This window comes from Chiloscyllium plagiosum, unplaced genomic scaffold (assembly GCF_004010195.1).
Source record: "Chiloscyllium plagiosum isolate BGI_BamShark_2017 unplaced genomic scaffold, ASM401019v2 scaf_5285, whole genome shotgun sequence".
In the NCBI taxonomy this organism is placed as follows: Eukaryota; Metazoa; Chordata; class Chondrichthyes; order Orectolobiformes; family Hemiscylliidae; genus Chiloscyllium; species Chiloscyllium plagiosum.
The window spans coordinates 10165-16530 of NW_025214926.1; positions in this window are offsets into that span (position 1 = coordinate 10165).

Below are 6366 nucleotides of genomic sequence, written 5' to 3' on the forward strand. Positions count from 1 at the left end.
GAGAATGCTGGTGGCCTTTCCTTGACAGCGGGCCTGGTAGATGGATTCTATGGATGGGAGGTTGGCCTTTGTGATTGTCCAGGCCAAGTTCACCACTCTCTGTAACCATCTCCAATCTTGAATGGTCCAGTTGCCATACCAGATAGTGAGATATATAAGATAATCAGAAGTTAGATAGTGAAAGCCTTTTTCTTTGGATGGTGATGGCTAGCATGAGGGGACATTGTTTTAAATTGAGGGGCAATAGATATAGGACATATTAGATTAGATTCCTTACAGTGTGGAAACAGGCCCTTCGGCCCAACGTTTCCACACCGATCCTCCGAAGAGCAGCCCACCCAGATCAATTCCCATACATTTACCCCTTCACCTAACACTACAGGTAATTTAGCATGGCCAATTCACCTGCACATCTTTGGATTGTGGGAGGAAACTGGAGCACCCGGAGGAAACCCACGAGGAGAATGTGCAATCTCCACACAGACAGTTGCCCGAGGCAGGAATTGAACCCGGGTCCTTGTGCAGCAGTGCTAGCGACTGTGCTGCCCCGGATGTCAGAGGTAGTTTTTTTTTACTCAGAGTGGTAGAGACGTGGAACGCTCTGCATGAATCAGAAGCCGAATCGCTAACTTTAAGGGCATTTAAATTGTCATTAGATAAACACATGGATGAAAATGGAATAGTGTTGGATAGATGGGCTTCAGATTGACTCCACAGGTTGGCACAGCACTGTACTGCGCTGGAATCATATGGAATACAGAAATAAAAGTTACTTTTTGATGGAGCGATCTCTCCCTCTCCTACTCCAGAATCACCACCTCGTTGTTCCAGGTATTTCGCAGGTATGTCCTGTACATATAAAGCAGGACAATTGCCTGGCCAATTACTGCCCCATCAGTCTACTCTTGATCATCAGTAAAACGATGGAAAGTGTCATCAACAGTGCCATCAAGCAGCACCTTCTCAGCAATAGCCTGCTCAGTGACGCCCAGTTTCGGTTCCACCAAGACCATGTTAGGTTCAAACATGGACAAAAGAGCTGAATTCCAGAGGGGAGGGGAGAGGGACAGCCCTGACATCAAGGCTGCATTCAACCGAGTGTGGCATCAAGGATCCTGGGCAAAACTAGAATCAACGGGTATCAGGGGGCAAACACTCCAGTGGTTTCAGTCATATCTGACACATAGGAAGGTGGTTGTGATTCATGGAGGTCAATCACTCAGCTCCAGGACATCTCTGCAGGAGTTCCTCAGGATAGTATCCTCAGCCTCAACTGCTTCATCAATGACCATCCCTCTGTCATAAGGTCAGAAGTGGGGATGTTCACCAATGATTGTACAATGTTCAGCACCATTCATGACTCCTCAGATACTGAAGCAGTCCGTGTTCAAATGCAACAAGATCTGGGCAATATCCAGGCTTGGGCTGCTTGGCATTCACGCCAACAAATGCCAGGTAATATCCATCACCAACAAGAGACAATCTAACCACCACTGCGTTATCATCATTGAATCTCACACTGTCAACATTCTGGGAGTTAAACATTCACCATAAAGTCCAACAAGTTTATTTGAAATCACGAGCTTTCAGAGTAACGCTCCTTCGTCAAGTGAAGTGAGAGAGGGCACACAGCAACACAGTTTATAAAGCAGAGGCAGCAAAGGATCATACAACTGGTGGAAGTGTAGTGAACAAAATGGCTGATGGAGAACACTGTTAGAAAGGAAATGCAAGTTTCAACTGATGAAGGAACAAATTCAGAATCTGTTTCACTGCTCCAAGATAATGAAGGGTTTTATCAGTGCCTGCCTAACTTTCCAAAATTCAGTCAGGCCGAGATACAAGGGTGACGTATCAGATCAGACACTGAATTGTTGGTGTGAGGCCTTCAGAGTCTGTCTCCGAGTTTTACATCAGGCAGGTCTTGTTCCAAAAGTAGGAATTTGCAAAATGCCACATTGACCGACTGTGACTACAAATTGTGTGTTTTTTTAAACCAAATAAAATGCATCTGCCAATAAAATGATTCACCAAAGATATGTGTGTGTATGTGTGTGTATACAAGCACTTGAGAGAGGGTGTGCATGATACAGTATATTTCTGTGAGAGACTTTATGTGAGCGAGAGATTGTATGTATCTTGTGTATGTGTGTGTGTGTCTGTGTGTGTGTCTGTGTGCCTGCATGTGCCTGAGTGTGAAAGTGTGTGTGTTTGTGTGTGAGACAGAGAGTGTGCGTGTGTGCGTTGCTGTTTGATGTATCTGTGTGTGTGTCTGTGCGTGAGTGTCTGTGTGTATATGTGTGTGTATGTGTGTGTATATGAGAGAGAGGAATGGTTACAAGAGCAGGTAAGGGACTAAGGATACTGCAGTGAGTAACTCCCCTCCTGACTCCCGAAACCCTGTCCACCAGATACAAGGCACAAGTCAGGAGTGTGATGGAATACTCCTCACTTGCCTGCATGTGGGCAGCTCCAACAACACTCAAGAAGCTTGACACCATCCAGGACAGAGCAGCCTGCTTGATTGACGTCACATCTACAAATATCCACTCCCTCCATCACCGACGCTCAATAGCAGCAGTGTGTACTATCTACATAATGCACTGCAGAAATTCACTAAGACTCCTTCAAGAGCAGGTGAATTGTTAAAACAGAACTATAGGGAGGGGTTTAACCATAACAGTGAGGAAATAGTGGTGGAAGATTCATCTGAGGGTCGGTTCAGAGAGTGAAAGAGAAATGACAAGCCAACATTGCACAGCAGCTGGGTGGGTACAAGTAGTCAGAGTGGGACAACACTATTGATCAGAACAGACCAGACCAAACCAGACCAGACCAGACCAAACCAGACCCCCTCAAAATATATGAAGAAGGTAGCCTGGACCCGAACTTTATTTTATTTTATAGGTAGATGTGAAGTGCCGTATTCCAGAGGCAATGTGGCTGGTCGAACCACTCGACATTCAACAAAACACCATTTATTTAAACACTGTGGTTAAAATGCAAACAAAAAGAAAGAGGAATTTAGAATAACTTAACTGAATAACAAATACATTACCTAATACTAATTAACTGTTCCAATCGAGTAACATCCTATAAACACACCCCATGGCAAAAAGGCAAATTCAGATTCTTACAGGTGGTTCTCCAATCCAGGAGGGAAATTTCAGTGAGAATAGCAGCTCCGAATCATCTCCTGAAATTCCTAACTCTTCTGGGACCCCAAACAGCTTCTGATGGTAAAAGTGGAAAAGAACTAGAAATCTAGGTCTGTGCTCACTGACCTCTCCCCTTACATTGGTACAACTGCTTAAAGAAACTGAAAGGCGTCCAAAGCTATTTACTGAGGCCATCTCCAGTAGGCAGTTCACCTCTGCCTTTACATCTCTCTCCAAAAAATCCCAGAACAAAATAACCTTTGAAAATGACAGCATCATCACAACAGGTAGGGGTAGGGAGACAGCTTACAAAGCTGTTTCTCATCGGCAAATAAACAGAGGGCTCTTGGAGCATCGTGGTGGCGTCCGTACTTCTGAGCCAGGAGGCCTGAGTTCAAGTCCCACCTACTCCTGGGGTTATCATAATATCCCTGAACAGAGTGTTTGAAGACTTAGCTGTGGAGTGGATAGGTAGATGGAAAGGCCCTCAGTCAGGGTGGACACTCTGGACACAATCTTTCCTGCCCATGTACAAGGGAGCAAGAGGATAAGGGATCTCCCCAGTGAGCAGAGATCTCAGGCCCTGTTTCAATCCAGGAGTGACTCAGTGAGACAAGATGTCCACCAGGGAGTAATGCATGCATTAGCTCAGAATTAGGTTCTGTTTCTGACCAAATCTCACCTCATTAATATGCAGCTTCCCAATCTCCCACCCCTGGATATGGAGCTAACACAAGGAATTCCTGACAAAGGAGTCATAGCAGGTGACTCCAGACCAGCTCCGGGTCGGTCCTTGAACCCTGCACCTTGGAGCTTTGGGTATTTCCCATTGCCCAGCTCCTGCCAGAACAGAGGTTCTGAGGAAGGTCACTGGATTCAAAACATTCACTCTCATTTCTCTTCACAGATGCTGCCAGACCTGTTTTTGCTCTTGCTAGGACTACACCAGGATAACCCTCAGGACTAGCCCTTCACTCTCTTTGTGTTCACTCACCTTGTACCTACTGCCTTGCCCTGACTTTACCCCTGAGCTAGAGGTTAAAGTCTCTCTGTATTCTGAGTGTACCACATCGTGGTTTGTTGTGGTTGTCAGCAGTATTGGGACTGGATTGGCTGTGTAGCTGGATGTTACTATGGTAACTCAGCTTGCCTGCTACAAATAAACAGCCCTGTCTCCACGTCCCAGCATGTGCTCCTCAACCAAGCCCATTGCAGGCAGGAAGATCCCAAATCAGGGGCTCCCATTGGAGGCAGGAAGATCCCAAATCAGGAGCTCCCATCGGACGCAGGAAGATCCCAATTCAGGGGCTCCCATTGGAGGCAGGAAGATCCCAAATCAGGAGCTCCCATCGGACGCCTGACATCTGAGAGGACTCCTTCTGAACACTCGCTCCCTGTTTTGGATGAATCTTCCCAGCTCCTGAAATAATCTTTCTGCCTCCAATGGGAGCCCCTGATTTGGGATCTTCCTGCGTCCGATAGGAGCCCCTGATTTGGGATCTTCCTGCCTCCAATGGGAGCCCCTGATTTGGGATCTTCCTGCCTCCAATGAGAGCCCCTGATTTAGGATCTTCCTGCCTCCAATGGGAGCCCCTGATTTAGGATCTTCCTGCCTCCAATGGGAGGCCCTGATTTGGGATCTTCCTGCCTTCAATGGGAGCCCCTGATTTGGGATCTTCCTGCGTCCGATGGGAGGCCCTGAATTGGGATCTTCCTGCCTCCGATGGGAGCCCCTGATTTGGGATCTCCAGGGAGTGAGTACAAAAACACCAGGGAACAGCTTCAGAGACTGTACATCATGACAAAACACACAATCTCCACAAGAAAGCGGAGGAATTGGGACAAATGTAAATTTTTTATGGCTGTGGTTTAGAAAATGTTGATGTTCCTTGTTTGAATGTGGCCATTCTGTTGGGGCGATATGGTGAGATGGGAGAAGTGAGGTTCTGGATGCTTAAACAAGCCTCACTGGTTCTGCAGCCATTTCTGTAGAACAGTGAGGTGTGAAAATCAGCAGCAAACACTCCTAACATCCATTTCTGATTAGAACCTCATCTCTCCTCACTGGAACGTAACTTCCCAATCTCCCACCCAGAGCACAGAGGCCAGACACTGACAGTTCCCAACAGGGAAGTCAAAATGAGTTGTGGGTGACTCCAGCTCATTGCTCAGGTGACATTCCCCTTGAAGCCACAGTATGGTCTGTGCTGGGCTGCAGAGTGAGGAAGGGGTAATGGTGCAGGGACTTGCTCCAATCACGCTCCAAAAACTTCAGCGTCCGTGGACCAATAAAGAAGTTACCATTTCAGATACAGTTATCTTTCTGTTCTGAAGGAGGGTTGCTGGATCCAAAATGCTTTTTTCAGTTTTCTCTCCACAGATACTGGCAGACCTGTTGAGTATGCCCAATGTTTGTGAAGGAACTGAGAGCATTGTTGGGAGGTTTGCAGATGACTCAGAGATAGGTGGAGGGACAGGTAGAGCTAAGGAAGCAGGGAGACTGCAGAAGAACTTGGACAGGCTTGGAGTGTGGGCAAGGAAGTGACAGATAGAACAAAGAACAAAGAAAAGTTACAGCCCAGGAACAGGCCTTTCAGCCCTCCAAACCTGATCCAAATCCACTGGCTAAACCTATCGCCCAATTCCTAATCATCTGTATTCCTCTACCACCAACCTACTCATGCATCTGTCCAGATGCACCTTAAATGAATCTACCTGCCTCTACTACCTCTGCTGGCACCTCTCCAGACACCTACCACCCCTCTGTGTAAAGTACTTGCCGCGTGTATCCCCCTTAAACTTTTCACCTCTCACCTTGAACATGTGACTTCTCGTTATTGAATTCCTCACCCTGGGAAAAAGCTTATCTCTATCTACTCTGTCTATACCCTTCGTGATTTTGTAGACCTCAATCAGGTCACCTCTCAATCTCCTTTTTTCAAAGGAAAACAATTCTAACCTACTCAACCTCTCTTCATAGCTAGCACCTTCCATACCAGGCAACATCCTCATAAACCTTCTCTGCACCCTCTCCAAAGCATCCACATTCTTTTGGTAATGTGGCGACCAGTACTGTACACAGTATTCTAAATGCTGCTGAACCAATGTCTTGTACAATTTTAACATGACCTGTCAGCTCTTATACTCAATATCCCTTCCAATGAAGGCAAGCATACTATATGCCTTCTTGACCACTCTATCCACCTGT